We start from the raw sequence: 16,456 nt of genomic DNA, 5'->3' as shown, positions 1-16,456 counted from the left end.
TTAAAGAGACGGCCCTGAACCTTTAAGTTCCCGAAGAGAAGTCCCTGAACCTTTTAGTTCCTGAAGAGAAGTCCCTTAACCTTTTATCTCTTTAAAGAGACGTCCCTGAACCTTTTAGTTGTATGAAGAGAAGTCCCTGAACCTTTTAGTTCATGAAGAGATGTCCCTGACCCTTTTAGTTCCTGAAGAGAAGTCCCTGAACATTTTAGTTCTTGGAAGAGAAGTCCCTGAACCTTTTATTTCTGAGCAGAGAAGTCCCTGATCCTTTTAGTTCATAAATAGAAGTCCCTGAACCATTTAGTTCCTGAAAAGAAGTCCCTGAACCTTTTAGTTCTTTAAAGAGATGCCGCTGAACCTTCAAGTTCCTGAAGAGAAGTCCCTGAACCTTTTAGTTCCTGAAGAGACGTCCCTGAACCTTTTAGCTCTTTAAAGAGACGTCCCTGAACCTTTTAGTTGTCTGAAGAGGAGTCCCTGAACCTTTTAGTTGCATGACGAGAAGTCCCTGAACCTTTTAGTTCCTGAAGAGAAGTCCCTGAACCTTTTAGTTCTTGAAGCGACGTCCCTGAACCTTATAGTTCCTGAAGAGAAGTCCCTGAAACTTTTAGTTCTATGAATAGAAGTCCCTGAACCTTTTAGTTCCTGAAGAGAAGTCCCTGAACCTTTTAGTTCTTTAAAGAGACGGCCCTGAACCTTTAAGTTCCCGAAGAGAAGTCCCTGAACCTTTTAGTTCCTGAAGAGAAGTCCCTTAACCTTTTATCTCTTTAAAGAGACGTCCCTGAACCTTTTAGTTGTATGAAGAGAAGTCCCTGAACCTTTTAGTTCTTGGAAGAGAAGTCCCTGAACCTTTTATTTCTGAGCAGAGAAGTCCCTGATCCTTTTAGTTCATAAAGAGAAGTCCCTGAACCATTTAGTTCCTGAAAAGAAGTCCCTGAACCTTTTAGTTCTTTAAAGAGATGCCGCTGAACCTTCAAGTTCCCGAAGAGAAGTCCCTGAACCTTTTAGTTCCTGAAGAGACGTCCCTGAACCTTTTAGCTCTTTAAAGAGACGTCCCTGAACCTTTTAGTTGTCTGAAGAGGAGTCCCTGAACCTTTTAGTTGCATGAAGAGAAGTCCCTGAACCTTTTAGTTCCTGAAGAGAAGTCCCTGAACCTTTTAGTTCTGAGCAGAGAAGTCCCTGAACCTTTTAGTTCTGAGCAGAGAAGTCCCTGAACCTTTTAGTTCTGAGCAGAGAAGTCCCTGAACCTTTTAGTTCTTTGAATAGAAGTCCCTGAACCTTTTAGTTCCTGAAGAGAAGTCCCTGAACCTTTTATTTCTGAGCAGAGAAGTCCCTGAACCTTTTAGTTCCTGAAGAGAAGTCCCTGAACCTTTTAGTTCTTGGAAGAGAAGTCCCTGAACCTTTTAGTTCTTGGAAGAGAAGTCCCGGAACCTTTTAGTTCTGAGCAGAGAAGTCCCTGAACCTTTTAGTTCTGAGCAGAGAAGTCCCTGAACCTTTTAGTTCTTTGAATAGAAGTCCCTGAACCTTTTAGTTCCTGAAGAGAAGTCCCTGAACCTTTTATTTCTGAGCAGAGAAGTCCCTGAACCTTTTAGTTCCTGAAGAGAAGTCCCTGAACCTTTTAGTTCTTGGAAGAGAAGTCCCTGAACCTTTTAGTTCTTGGAAGAGAAGTCCCGGAACCTTTTAGTTCTGAGCAGAGAAGTCCCTGAACCTTTTAGTTCTGAGCAGAGAAGTCCCTGAACCTTTTAGTTCTATGAATAGAAGTCCCTGAACCTTTTAGTTCCTGAAGAGAAGTCCCTGAACCTTTTAGTTCTTTAAAGAGACGGCCCTGAACCTTTAAGTTCCCGAAGAGAAGTCCCTGAACCTTTTAGTTCCTGAAGAGAAGTCCCTTAACCTTTTATCTCTTTAAAGAGACGTCCCTGAACCTTTTAGTTGTATGAAGATAAGTCCCTGAACCTTTTAGTTCATGAAGAGATGTCCCTGAACCTTTTAGTTCCTGAAGAGAAGTCCCTGAACATTTTAGTTCTTGGAAGAGAAGTCCCTGAACCTTTTATTTCTGAGCAGAGAAGTCCCTGATCCTTTTAGTTCATAAATAGAAATCCCTGAACCATTTAGTTCCTGAAAAGAAGTCCCTGAACCTTTTAGTTCTTTAAAGAGATGCCGCTGAACCTTCAAGTTCCCGAAGAGAAGTCCCTGAACCTTTTAGTTCCTGAAGAGACGTCCCTGAACCTTTTAGCTCTTTAAAGAGACGTCCCTGAACCTTTTAGTTGTCTGAAGAGGAGTCCCTGAACCTTTTAGTTGCATGAAGAGAAGTCCCTGAACCTTTTAGTTCCTGAAGAGAAGTCCCTGAACCTTTTAGTTCTTGAAGAGACGTCCCTGAACCTTTTAGTTCCTGAAGAGAAGTCCCTGAAACTTTTAGTTCTATGAATAGAAGTCCCTGAACCTTTTAGTTCCTGAAGAGAAGTCCCTGAACCTTTTAGTTCTTTAAAGAGACGGCCCTGAACCTTTAAGTTCCCGAAGAGAAGTCCCTGAACCTTTTAGTTCCTGAAGAGAAGTCCCTTAACCTTTTATCTCTTTAAAGAGACGTCCCTGAACCTTTTAGTTGTATGAAGAGAAGTCCCTGAACCTTTTAGTTCTTGGAAGAGAAGTCCCTGAACCTTTTATTTCTGAGCAGAGAAGTCCCTGATCCTTTTAGTTCATCAAGAGAAGTCCCTGAACCATTTAGTTCCTGAAAAGAAGTCCCTGAACCTTTTAGTTCTTTAAAGAGATGCCGCTGAACCTTCAAGTTCCCGAAGACAAGTCCCTGAACCTTTTAGTTCCTGAAGAGACGTCCCTGAACCTTTTAGCTCTTTAAAGAGACGTCCCTGAACCTTTTAGTTGTCTGAAGAGGAGTCCCTGAACCTTTTAGTTGAATGAAGAGAAGTCCCTGAACCTTTTAGTTCCGGAAGAGAAGTCCCTGAACCTTTTAGTTCTTGGAAGAGAAGTCCCTGAACCTTTTAGTTCTGAGCAGAGAAGTCCCTGAACCTTTTAGTTCTGAGCAGAGAAGTCCCTGAACCTTTTAGTTCCTGAAGAGAAGTCCCTGAACCTTTTAGTTCTTGAAGAGACGTCCCTGAACCTTTTAGTTCCTGAAGAGAAGTCCCTGAACCCTTTACTTCTTGGAAGAGAAGTCCCTGAACCTTTTAGTTCTGAGCAGAGAAGTCCCTGAACCTTTTAGTTCTGAGCAGAGAAGTCCCTGAAACTTTTCGTTCTATGAAGAGAAGTCCCTGAACCTTTTAGTTCCTGAAGAGAAGTCCCTGAACCTTTTAGTTCTTGAAGAGACGTCCCTGAACCTTTTAGTTCCTGAAGAGAAGTCCCTGAAACTTTTAGTTCTTTAAAGAGACGGACCTGAACCTTTAAGTTCCAGAAGAGAAGTCCCTGAACCTTTTAGTTCCTGAAGAGAAGTCCCTTAACCTTTTATCTCTTTAAAGAGACGTCCCTGAACCTTTTAGTTGTATGAAGAGAAGTCCCTGAACCTTTTAGTTGCATGAAGAGAAGTCCCTGAACCTTTTAGTTCCTGAAGAGAAGTCCCTGAACCTTTTAGTTCTTGGAAGAGAAGTCCCTGAACCTTTTAGTTCTGAGCAGAGAAGTCCCTGAACCTTTTAGTTCTATGAAGAGAAGTCCCTGAACCTTTTAGTTCCTGAAGAGAAGTCCCTGAACCTTTTAGTTCTTGAAGAGAAGTCCCTGAACCTTTTAGTTCCTTAAGAGAAGTCCCTGAACCTTTCAGATCTTTAAAGTGAAGTCCCTGAACCTTTTAGTTCCTGAAGAGAAGTCCCTGAACCTTTTAGTTCTTGGAAGAGAAGTCCCTGAACCTTTTAGTTCCTGAAGAGAAGTCCCTGAACCTTTTAGTTCTTTAAAGAGACGGCCCTGAACCTTTAAGTTCCCGAAGAGAAGTCCCTGAACCTTTTAGTTCCTGAAGAGAAGTTCCTTAACCTTTTAGTTGTATAAAGAGAAGTCCCTGAACCTTTTAGTTCTTGGAAGAGAAGTCCCTGAACCTTTTAGTTCTGAGCAGAGAAGTCCCTGAACCTTTTTGTTCTGAGCAGAGAAGTCCCTGAACCTTTTAGTTCTATGAATAGAAGTCCCTGAACCTTTTAGTTCCTGAAGAGAAGTCCCTTAACCTTTTATCTCTTTAAAGAGACGTCCCTGAACCTTTTAGTTGTATGAAGAGAAGTCCCTGAACCTTTTAGTTCATGAAGAGATGTCCCTGAACCTTTTAGTTCCTGAAGAGAAGTCCCTGAACATTTTAGTTCTTGGAAGAGAAGTCCCTGAACCTTTTATTTCTGAGCAGAGAAGTCCCTGATCCTTTTAGTTCATAAATAGAAGTCCCTGAACCATTTAGTTCCTGAAAAGAAGTCCCTGAACCTTTTAGTTCTTTAAAGAGATGCCGCTGAACCTTCAAGTTCCCGAAGAGAAGTCCCTGAACCTTTTAGTTCCTGAAGAGACGTCCCTGAACCTTTTAGCTCTTTAAAGAGACGTCCCTGAACCTTTTAGTTGTCTGAAGAGGAGTCCCTGAACCTTTTAGTTGCATGAAGAGAAGTCCCTGAACCTTTTAGTTCCTGAAGAGAAGTCCCTGAACCTTTTAGTTCTTGGAAGAGAAGTCCCTGAACCTTTTAGTTCTGAGCAGAGAAGTCCCTGAACCTTTTAGTTCTAAGAAGAGAAATCCCTAAACCTTTTAGTTCCTGAAGAGAAGTCCCTGAACCTTTTAGTTCTTGAAGAGACGTCCCTGAACCTTTTAGTTCCTGAAGAGAAGTCCCTAAAACTTTTAGTTCTATGAAGAGAAGTCCCTGAACCTTTTAGTTCCTGAAGAGAAGTCCCTGAACCTTTAAGTTCTTTAAAGAGACGCCCCTGAACCTTTTAGTTCCTTAAGAGAAGTCCCTGAACCTTTCAGATCTTTAAAGTGAAGTCCCTGAACCTTTTAGTTCCTGAAGAGAAGTCCCTGAACCTTTTAGTTCTTGGAAGAGAAGTCCCTGAACCTTTTAGTTCCTGAAGAGAAGTCCCTGAACCTTTTAGTTCTTTAAAGAGACGGCCCTGAACCTTTAAGTTCCCGAAGAGAAGTCCCTGAACCTTTTAGTTCCTGAAGAGAAGTTCCTTAACCTTTTAGTTGTATAAAGAGAAGTCCCTGAACCTTTTAGTTCTTGGAAGAGAAGTCCCTGAACCTTTTAGTTCTGAGCAGAGAAGTCCCTGAACCTTTTTGTTCTGAGCAGAGAAGTCCCTGAACCTTTTAGTTCTATGAATAGAAGTCCCTGAACCTTTTAGTTCCTGAAGAGAAGTCCCTTAACCTTTTATCTCTTTAAAGAGACGTCCCTGAACCTTTTAGTTGTATGAAGAGAAGTCCCTGAACCTTTTAGTTCATGAAGAGATGTCCCTGAACCTTTTAGTTCCTGAAGAGAAGTCCCTGAACATTTTAGTTCTTGGAAGAGAAGTCCCTGAACCTTTTATTTCTGAGCAGAGAAGTCCCTGATCCTTTTAGTTCATAAATAGAAGTCCCTGAACCATTTAGTTCCTGAAAAGAAGTCCCTGAACCTTTTAGTTCTTTAAAGAGATGCCGCTGAACCTTCAAGTTCCCGAAGAGAAGTCCCTGAACCTTTTAGTTCCTGAAGAGACGTCCCTGAACCTTTTAGCTCTTTAAAGAGACGTCCCTGAACCTTTTAGTTGTCTGAAGAGGAGTCCCTGAACCTTTTAGTTGCATGAAGAGAAGTCCCTGAACCTTTTAGTTCCTGAAGAGAAGTCCCTGAACCTTTTAGTTCTTGGAAGAGAAGTCCCTGAACCTTTTAGTTCTGAGCAGAGAAGTCCCTGAACCTTTTAGTTCTATGAAGAGAAATCCCTAAACCTTTTAGTTCCTGAAGAGAAGTCCCTGAACCTTTTAGTTCTTGAAGAGACGTCCCTGAACCTTGTAGTTCCTGAAGAGAAGTCCCTGAAACTTTTAGTTCTATGAAGAGAAGTCCCTGAACCTTTTAGTTCCTGAAGAGAAGTCCCTGAACCTTTAAGTTCTTTAAAGAGACGCCCCTGAACCTTTTAGTTCTACTAAGAGAAGTCCCTGAAGCTTTCAGTTCCTGAAGAGACGTCACTGAACCTTTTATCTCTTTAAAGAGACGTCCCTGAACCTTTTAGTTTTATGAAGAGAAGTCCCTGAACCTTTTAGTTCCTGAAGAGAAGTCCCTGAAACTTTTAGTTCTTGGAAGAGAAGTTCCTGAACCTTTAAGTTCTATTAAGAGACGCCCCTGAACCTTATAGTTCTACTAAGAGAAGTCCCTGAACCTTTTAGTTGTATGAAGAGAAGTCCCTGAACCTTTTAGTTCTATGAATAGAAGTCCCTGAACCTTTTAGTTCCTGAAGAGAACTCCCTGAACCTTTTAGTTCTTTAAAGAGACGGCCCTGAACCTTTAAGTTCCTGAAGAGAAGTCCCTGAACATTTTAGTTCTTGGAAGAGAAGTCCCTGAACCTTTTATTTCTGAGCAGAGAAGTCCCTGAACCTTTTAGTTCCTGAAGAGAAGTCCCTGAACCTTTTAGTTCTTGGAAGAGAAGTCCCTGAACCTTTTAGTTCTTGGAAGAGAAGTCCCTGAACCTTTTAGTTCTGAGCAGAGAAGTCCCTGAACCTTTTAGTTCTGAGCAGAGAAGTCCCTGAACCTTTTAGTTCTTTGAATAGAAGTCCCTGAACCTTTTAGTTCCTGAAGAGAAGTCCCTGAACCTTTTATTTCTGAGCAGAGAAGTCCCTGAACCTTTTAGTTCCTGAAGAGAAGTCCCTGAACCTTTTAGTTCTTGGAAGAGAAGTCCCTGAACCTTTTAGTTCTTGGAAGAGAAGTCCCGGAACCTTTTAGTTCTGAGCAGAGAAGTCCCTGAACCTTTTAGTTCTGAGCAGAGAAGTCCCTGAACCTTTTAGTTCTATGAATAGAAGTCCCTGAACCTTTTAGTTCCTGAAGAGAAGTCCCTGAACCTTTTAGTTCTTTAAAGAGACGGCCCTGAACCTTTAAGTTCCCGAAGAGAAGTCCCTGAACCTTTTAGTTCCTGAAGAGAAGTCCCTTAACCTTTTATCTCTTTAAAGAGACGTCCCTGAACCTTTTAGTTGTATGAAGAGAAGTCCCTGAACCTTTTAGTTCATGAAGAGATGTCCCTGACCCTTTTAGTTCCTGAAGAGAAGTCCCTGAACATTTTAGTTCTTGGAAGAGAAGTCCCTGAACCTTTTATTTCTGAGCAGAGAAGTCCCTGATCCTTTTAGTTCATAAATAGAAGTCCCTGAACCATTTAGTTCCTGAAAAGAAGTCCCTGAACCTTTTAGTTCTTTAAAGAGATGCCGCTGAACCTTCAAGTTCCTGAAGAGAAGTCCCTGAACCTTTTAGTTCCTGAAGAGACGTCCCTGAACCTTTTAGCTCTTTAAAGAGACGTCCCTGAACCTTTTAGTTGTCTGAAGAGGAGTCCCTGAACCTTTTAGTTGCATGACGAGAAGTCCCTGAACCTTTTAGTTCCTGAAGAGAAGTCCCTGAACCTTTTAGTTCTTGAAGCGACGTCCCTGAACCTTATAGTTCCTGAAGAGAAGTCCCTGAAACTTTTAGTTCTATGAATAGAAGTCCCTGAACCTTTTAGTTCCTGAAGAGAAGTCCCTGAACCTTTTAGTTCTTTAAAGAGACGGCCCTGAACCTTTAAGTTCCCGAAGAGAAGTCCCTGAACCTTTTAGTTCCTGAAGAGAAGTCCCTTAACCTTTTATCTCTTTAAAGAGACGTCCCTGAACCTTTTAGTTGTATGAAGAGAAGTCCCTGAACCTTTTAGTTCTTGGAAGAGAAGTCCCTGAACCTTTTATTTCTGAGCAGAGAAGTCCCTGATCCTTTTAGTTCATAAAGAGAAGTCCCTGAACCATTTAGTTCCTGAAAAGAAGTCCCTGAACCTTTTAGTTCTTTAAAGAGATGCCGCTGAACCTTCAAGTTCCCGAAGAGAAGTCCCTGAACCTTTTAGTTCCTGAAGAGACGTCCCTGAACCTTTTAGCTCTTTAAAGAGACTTCCCTGAACCTTTTAGTTGTCTGAAGAGGAGTCCCTGAACCTTTTAGTTGCATGAAGAGAAGTCCCTGAACCTTTTAGTTCCTGAAGAGAAGTCCCTGAACCTTTTAGTTCTTGGAAGAGAAGTCCCTGAACCTTTTAGTTCTGAGCAGAGAAGTCCCTGAACCTTTTAGTTCTGAGCAGAGAAGTCCCTGAACCTTTTAGTTCTATGAAGAGAAGTCCCTGAACCTTTTAGTTCCTGAAGAGAAGTCCCTGAACCTTTTAGTTCTTGAAGAGACGTCCCTGAACCTTTTAGTTCCTGAAGAGATGTCCCTGAACCCTGTAGTTCTTGGAAGAGAAGTCCCTGAACCTTTTAGTTCTGAGCAGAGAAGTCCCTGAACCTTTTAGTACTGAGCAGAGAAGTCCCTGAACCTTTTAGTTCTATGAAGAGAAGTCCCTGAACCTTTTAGGTCCTGAAGAGAAGTCCCTGAACCTTTTAGTTCTTTAAAGAGACGGCCCTGAACCTTTAAGTTCCTGAAGAGAAGTCCCTGAACATTTTAGTTCTTGGAAGAGAAGTCCCTGAACCTTTTATTTCTGAGCAGAGAAGTCCCTGAACCTTTTAGTTCCTGAAGAGAAGTCCCTGAACCTTTTAGTTCTTGGAAGAGATTTCCCTGAACCTTTTAGTTCTTGGAAGAGAAGTCCCTGAACCTTTTAGTTCTGAGCAGAGAAGTCCCTTAACCTTTTAGTTCTGAGCAGAGAAGTCCCTGAACCTTTTAGTTCTTTGAATAGAAGTCCCTGAACCTTTTAGTTCCTGAAGAGAAGTCCCTGAACCTTTTATTTCTGAGCAGAGAAGTCCCTGAACCTTTTAGTTCCTGAAGAGAAGTCCCTGAACCTTTTAGTTCTTGGAAGAGAAGTCCCTGAACCTTTTAGTTCTTGGAAGAGAAGTCCCGGAACCTTTTAGTTCTGAGCAGAGAAGTCCCTGAACCTTTTAGTTCTGAGCAGAGAAGTCCCTGAACCTTTTAGTTCTATGAATAGATGTCCCTGAACCTTTTAGTTCCTGAAGAGAAGTCCCTGAACCTTTTAGTTCTTTAAAGAGATGGCCCTGAACCTTTAAGTTCCCGAAGAGAAGTCCCTGAACCTTTTAGTTCCTGAAGAGAAGTCCCTTAACCTTTTATCTCTTTAAAGAGACGTCCCTGAACCTTTTAGTTGTATGAAGAGAAGTCCCTGAACCTTTTAGTTCATGAAGAGATGTCCCTGAACCTTTTAGTTCCTGAAGAGAAGTCCCTGAACATTTTAGTTCTTGGAAGAGAAGTCCCTGAACCTTTTATTTCTGAGCAGAGAAGTCCCTGATCCTTTTAGTTCATAAATAGAAGTCCCTGAACCATTTAGTTCCTGAAAAGAAGTCCCTGAACCTTTTAGTTCTTTAAAGAGATGCCGCTGAACCTTCAAGTTCCCGAAGAGAAGTCCCTGAACCTTTTAGTTCCTGAAGAGACGTCCCTGAACCTTTTAGCTCTTTAAAGAGACGTCCCTGAACCTTTTAGTTGTCTGAAGAGGAGTCCCTGAACCTTTTAGTTGCATGAAGAGAAGTCCCTGAACCTTTTAGTTCCTGAAGAGAAGTGCCTGAACCTTTTAGTTCTTGAAGAGACGTCCCTGAACCTTTTAGTTCCTGAAGAGAAGTCCCTGAAACTTTTAGTTCTATGAATAGAAGTCCCTGAACCTTTTAGTTCCTGAAGAGAAGTCCCTGAACCTTTTAGTTCTTTAAAGAGACGGCCCTGAACCTTTAAGTTCCCGAAGAGAAGTCCCTGAACCTTTTAGTTCCTGAAGAGAAGTCCCTTAACCTTTTATCTCTTTAAAGAGACGTCCCTGAACCTTTTAGTTGTATGAAGAGAAGTCCCTGAACCTTTTATTTCTGAGCAGAGAAGTCCCTGATCCTTTTAGTTCATCAAGAGAAGTCCCTGAACCATTTAGTTTCTGAAAAGAAGTCCCTGAACCTTTTAGTTCTTTAAAGAGATGCCGCTGAACCTTCAAGTTCCCGAAGACAAGTCCCTGAACCTTTTAGTTCCTGAAGAGACGTCCCTGAACCTTTTAGCTCTTTAAAGAGACGTCCCTGAACCTTTTAGTTGTCTGAAGAGGAGTCCCTGAACCTTTTAGTTGAATGAAGAGAAGTCCCTGAACCTTTTAGTTCCGGAAGAGAAGTCCCTGAACCTTTTAGTTCTTGGAAGAGAAGTCCCTGAACCTTTTAGTTCTGAGCAGAGAAGTCCCTGAACCTTTTAGTTCTGAGCAGAGAAGTCCCTGAACCTTTTAGTTCCTGAAGAGAAGTCCCTGAACCTTTTAGTTCTTGAAGAGACGTCCCTGAACCTTTTAGTTCCTGAAGAGAAGTCCCTGAACCCTTTAGTTCTTGGAAGAGAAGTCCCTGAACCTTTTAGTTCTGAGCAGAGAAGTCCCTGAACCTTTTGGTACTGAGCAGAGAAGTCCCTGAACCTTTTAGTTCCTGAAGAGAAGTTCCTTAACCTTTTAGTTGTATAAAGAGAAGTCCCTGAACCTTTTAGTTCTTGGAAGAGAAGTCCCTGAACCTTTTAGTTCTGAGCAGAGAAGTCCCTGAACCTTTTTGTTCTGAGCAGAGAAGTCCCTGAACCTTTTAGTTCTATGAATAGAAGTCCCTGAACCTTTTAGTTCCTGAAGAGAAGTCCCTTAACCTTTTATCTCTTTAAAGAGACGTCCCTGAACCTTTTAGTTGTATGAAGAGAAGTCCCTGAACCTTTTAGTTCATGAAGAGATGTCCCTGAACCTTTTAGTTCCTGAAGAGAAGTCCCTGAACATTTTAGTTCTTGGAAGAGAAGTCCCTGAACCTTTTATTTCTGAGCAGAGAAGTCCCTGATCCTTTTAGTTCATAAATAGAAGTCCCTGAACCATTTAGTTCCTGAAAAGAAGTCCCTGAACCTTTTAGTTCTTTAAAGAGATGCCGCTGAACCTTCAAGTTCCCGAAGAGAAGTCCCTGAACCTTTTAGTTCCTGAAGAGACGTCCCTGAACCTTTTAGCTCTTTAAAGAGACGTCCCTGAACCTTTTAGTTGTCTGAAGAGGAGTCCCTGAACCTTTTAGTTGCATGAAGAGAAGTCCCTGAACCTTTTAGTTCCTGAAGAGAAGTCCCTGAACCTTTTAGTTCTTGGAAGAGAAGTCCCTGAACCTTTTAGTTCTGAGCAGAGAAGTCCCTGAACCTTTTAGTTCTATGAAGAGAAATCCCTAAACCTTTTAGTTCCTGAAGAGAAGTCCCTGAACCTTTTAGTTCTTGAAGAGACGTCCCTGAACCTTTTAGTTCCTGAAGAGAAGTCCCTGAAACTTTTAGTTCTATGAAGAGAAGTCCCTGAACCTTTTAGTTCCTGAAGAGAAGTCCCTGAACCTTTAAGTTCTTTAAAGAGACGCCCCTGAACCTTTTAGTTCTACTAAGAGAAGTCCCTGAAGCTTTCAGTTCCTGAAGAGACGTCACTGAACCTTTTATCTCTTTAAAGAGACGTCCCTGAACCTTTTAGTTTTATGAAGAGAAGTCCCTGAACCTTTTAGTTCCTGAAGAGAAGTCCCTGAAACTTTTAGTTCTTGGAAGAGAAGTTCCTGAACCTTTAAGTTCTATTAAGAGACGCCCCTGAACCTTATAGTTCTACTAAGAGAAGTCCCTGAACCTTTTAGTTGTATGAAGAGAAGTCCCTGAACCTTTTAGTTCTATGAATAGAAGTCCCTGAACCTTTTAGTTCCTGAAGAGAAGTCCCTGAACCTTTTAGTTCTTTAAAGAGACGGCCCTGAACCTTTAAGTTCCTGAAGAGAAGTCCCTGAACATTTTAGTTCTTGGAAGAGAAGTCCCTGAACCTTTTATTTCTGAGCAGAGAAGTCCCTGAACCTTTTAGTTCCTGAAGAGAAGTCCCTGAACCTTTTAGTTCTTGGAAGAGAAGTCCCTGAACCTTTTAGTTCTTGGAAGAGAAGTCCCTGAACCTTTTAGTTCTGAGCAGAGAAGTCCCTGAACCTTTTAGTTCTGAGCAGAGAAGTCCCTGAACCTTTTAGTTCTTTGAATAGAAGTCCCTGAACCTTTTAGTTCCTGAAGAGAAGTCCCTGAACCTTTTATTTCTGAGCAGAGAAGTCCCTGAACCTTTTAGTTCCTGAAGAGAAGTCCCTGAACCTTTTAGTTCTTGGAAGAGAAGTCCCTGAACCTTTTAGTTCTTGGAAGAGAAGTCCCGGAACCTTTTAGTTCTGAGCAGAGAAGTCCCTGAACCTTTTAGTTCTGAGCAGAGAAGTCCCTGAACCTTTTAGTTCTATGAATAGAAGTCCCTGAAACTTTTAGTTCCTGAAGAGAAGTCCCTGAACCTTTTAGTTCTTTAAAGAGACGGCCCTGAACCTTTAAGTTCCCGAAGAGAAGTCCCTGAACCTTTTAGTTCCTGAAGAGAAGTCCCTTAACCTTTTATCTCTTTAAAGAGACGTCCCTGAACCTTTTAGTTGTATGAAGAGAAGTCCCTGAACCTTTTAGTTCATGAAGAGATGTCCCTGACCCTTTTAGTTCCTGAAGAGAAGTCCCTGAACATTTTAGTTCTTGGAAGAGAAGTCCCTGAACCTTTTATTTCTGAGCAGAGAAGTCCCTGATCCTTTTAGTTCATAAATAGAAGTCCCTGAACCATTTAGTTCCTGAAAAGAAGTCCCTGAACCTTTTAGTTCTTTAAAGAGATGCCGCTGAACCTTCAAGTTCCTGAAGAGAAGTCCCTGAACCTTTTAGTTCCTGAAGAGACGTCCCTGAACCTTTTAGCTCTTTAAAGAGATGTCCCTGAACCTTTTAGTTGTCTGAAGAGGAGTCCCTGAACCTTTTAGTTGCATGACGAGAAGTCCCTGAACCTTTTAGTTCCTGAAGAGAAGTCCCTGAACCTTTTAGTTCTTGAAGAGACGTCCCTGAACCTTTTAGTTCCTGAAGAGAAGTCCCTGAAACTTTTAGTTCTATGAATAGAAGTCCCTGAACCTTTTAGTTCCTGAAGAGAAGTCCCTGAACCTTTTAGTTCTTTAAAGAGACGGCCCTGAACCTTTAAGTTCCCGAAGAGAAGTCCCTGAACCTTTTAGTTCCTGAAGAGAAGTCCCTTAACCTTTTATCTCTTTAAAGAGACGTCCCTGAACCTTTTAGTTGTATGAAGAGAAGTCCCTGAACCTTTTAGTTCTTGGAAGAGAAGTCCCTGAACCTTTTATTTCTGAGCAGAGAAGTCCCTGATCCTTTTAGTTCATCAAGAGAAGTCCCTGAACCATTTAGTTTCTGAAAAGAAGTCCCTGAACCTTTTAGTTCTTTAAAGAGATGCCGCTGAACCTTCAAGTTCCCGAAGACAAGTCCCTGAACCTTTTAGTTCCTGAAGAGACGTCCCTGAACCTTTTAGCTCTTTAAAGAGACGTCCCTGAACCTTTTAGTTGTCTGAAGAGGAGTCCCTGAACCTTTTAGTTGAATGAAGAGAAGTCCCTGAACCTTTTAGTTCCGGAAGAGAAGTCCCTGAACCTTTTAGTTCTTGGAAGAGAAGTCCCTGAACCTTTTAGTTCTGAGCAGAGAAGTCCCTGAACCTTTTAGTTCTGAGCAGAGAAGTCCCTGAACCTTTTAGTTCCTGAAGAGAAGTCCCTGAACCTTTTAGTTCTTGAAGAGACGTCCCTGAACCTTTTAGTTCCTGAAGAGAAGTCCCTGAACCCTTTAGTTCTTGGAAGAGAAGTCCCTGAACCTTTTAGTTCTGAGCAGAGAAGTCCCTGAACCTTTTGGTACTGAGCAGAGAAGTCCCTGAACCTTTTAGTTCCTGAAGAGAAGTTCCTTAACCTTTTAGTTGTATAAAGAGAAGTCCCTGAACCTTTTAGTTCTTGGAAGAGAAGTCCCTGAACCTTTTAGTTCTGAGCAGAGAAGTCCCTGAACCTTTTTGTTCTGAGCAGAGAAGTCCCTGAACCTTTTAGTTCTATGAATAGAAGTCCCTGAACCTTTTAGTTCCTGAAGAGAAGTCCCTTAACCTTTTATCTCTTTAAAGAGACGTCCCTGAACCTTTTAGTTGTATGAAGAGAAGTCCCTGAACCTTTTAGTTCATGAAGAGATGTCCCTGAACCTTTTAGTTCCTGAAGAGAAGTCCCTGAACATTTTAGTTCTTGGAAGAGAAGTCCCTGAACCTTTTATTTCTGAGCAGAGAAGTCCCTGATCCTTTTAGTTCATAAATAGAAGTCCCTGAACCATTTAGTTCCTGAAAAGAAGTCCCTGAACCTTTTAGTTCTTTAAAGAGATGCCGCTGAACCTTCAAGTTCCCGAAGAGAAGTCCCTGAACCTTTTAGTTCCTGAAGAGACGTCCCTGAACCTTTTAGCTCTTTAAAGAGACGTCCCTGAACCTTTTAGTTGTCTGAAGAGGAGTCCCTGAACCTTTTAGTTGCATGAAGAGAAGTCCCTGAACCTTTTAGTTCCTGAAGAGAAGTCCCTGAACCTTTTAGTTCTTGGAAGAGAAGTCCCTGAACCTTTTAGTTCTGAGCAGAGAAGTCCCTGAACCTTTTAGTTCTATGAAGAGAAATCCCTAAACCTTTTAGTTCCTGAAGAGAAGTCCCTGAACCTTTTAGTTCTTGAAGAGACGTCCCTGAACCTTTTAGTTCCTGAAGAGAAGTCCCTGAAACTTTTAGTTCTATGAAGAGAAGTCCCTGAACCTTTTAGTTCCTGAAGAGAAGTCCCTGAACCTTTAAGTTCTTTAAAGAGACGCCCCTGAACCTTTTAGTTCTACTAAGAGAAGTCCCTGAACCTTTCAGTTCCTGAAGAGACGTCACTGAACCTTTTATCTCTTTAAAGAGACGTCCCTGAACCTTTTAGTTTTATGAAGAGAAGTCCCTGAACCTTTTAGTTCCTGAAGAGAAGTCCCTGAAACTTTTAGTTCTTGGAAGAGAAGTTCCTGAACCTTTAAGTTCTATTAAGAGACGCCCCTGAACCTTATAGTTCTACTAAGAGAAGTCCCTGAACCTTTTAGTTGTATGAAGAGAAGTCCCTGAACCTTTTAGTTCTATGAATAGAAGTCCCTGAACCTTTTAGTTCCTGAAGAGAAGTCCCTGAACCTTTTAGTTCTTTAAAGAGACGGCCCTGAACCTTTAAGTTCCTGAAGAGAAGTCCCTGAACATTTTAGTTCTTGGAAGAGAAGTCCCTGAACCTTTTATTTCTGAGCAGAGAAGTCCCTGAACCTTTTAGTTCCTGAAGAGAAGTCCCTGAACCTTTTAGTTCTTGGAAGAGAAGTCCCTGAACCTTTTAGTTCTTGGAAGAGAAGTCCCTGAACCTTTTAGTTCTGAGCAGAGAAGTCCCTGAACCTTTTAGTTCTGAGCAGAGAAGTCCCTGAACCTTTTAGTTCTTTGAATAGAAGTCCCTGAACCTTTTAGTTCCTGAAGAGAAGTCCCTGAACCTTTTATTTCTGAGCAGAGAAGTCCCTGAACCTTTTAGTTCCTGAAGAGAAGTCCCTGAACCTTTTAGTTCTTGGAAGAGAAGTCCCTGAACCTTTTAGTTCTTGGAAGAGAAGTCCCGGAACCTTTTAGTTCTGAGCAGAGAAGTCCCTGAACCTTTTAGTTCTGAGCAGAGAAGTCCCTGAACCTTTTAGTTCTATGAATAGAAGTCCCTGAAACTTTTAGTTCCTGAAGAGAAGTCCCTGAACCTTTTAGTTCTTTAAAGAGACGGCCCTGAACCTTTAAGTTCCCGAAGAGAAGTCCCTGAACCTTTTAGTTCCTGAAGAGAAGTCCCTTAACCTTTTATCTCTTTAAAGAGACGTCCCTGAACCTTTTAGTTGTATGAAGAGAAGTCCCTGAACCTTTTAGTTCATGAAGAGATGTCCCTGACCCTTTTAGTTCCTGAAGAGAAGTCCCTGAACATTTTAGTTCTTGGAAGAGAAGTCCCTGAACCTTTTATTTCTGAGCAGAGAAGTCCCTGATCCTTTTAGTTCATAAATAGAAGTCCCTGAACCATTTAGTTCCTGAAAAGAAGTCCCTGAACCTTTTAGTTCTTTAAAGAGATGCCGCTGAACCTTCAAGTTCCTGAAGAGAAGTCCCTGAACCTTTTAGTTCCTGAAGAGACGTCCCTGAACCTTTTAGCTCTTTAAAGAGACGTCCCTGAACCTTTTAGTTGTCTGAAGAGGAGTCCCTGAACCTTTTAGTTGCATGACGAGAAGTCCCTGAACCTTATAGTTCCTGAAGAGAAGTCCCTGAAACTTTTAGTTCTATGAATAGAAGTCCCTGAACCTTTTAGTTCCTGAAGAGAAGTCCCTGAACCTTTTAGTTCTTTAAAGAGACGGCCCTGAACCTTTAAGTTCCCGAAGAGAAGTCCCTGAACCTTTTAGTTCCTGAAGAGAAGTCCCTTAACCTTTTATCTCTTTAAAGAGACGTCCCTGAACCTTTTAGTTGTATGAAGAGAAGTCCCTGAACCTTTTAGTTCTTGGAAGAGAAGTCCCTGAACCTTTTATTTCT

The sequence above is a fragment of the Symphodus melops genome (assembly GCF_947650265.1).
Source record: "Symphodus melops genome assembly, chromosome: 21".
Classification (NCBI taxonomy): Eukaryota; Metazoa; Chordata; class Actinopteri; order Labriformes; family Labridae; genus Symphodus; species Symphodus melops.
The sequence above is the reverse complement of the archived record's forward strand: the minus strand, read 5'-3'. Positions refer to the sequence as shown.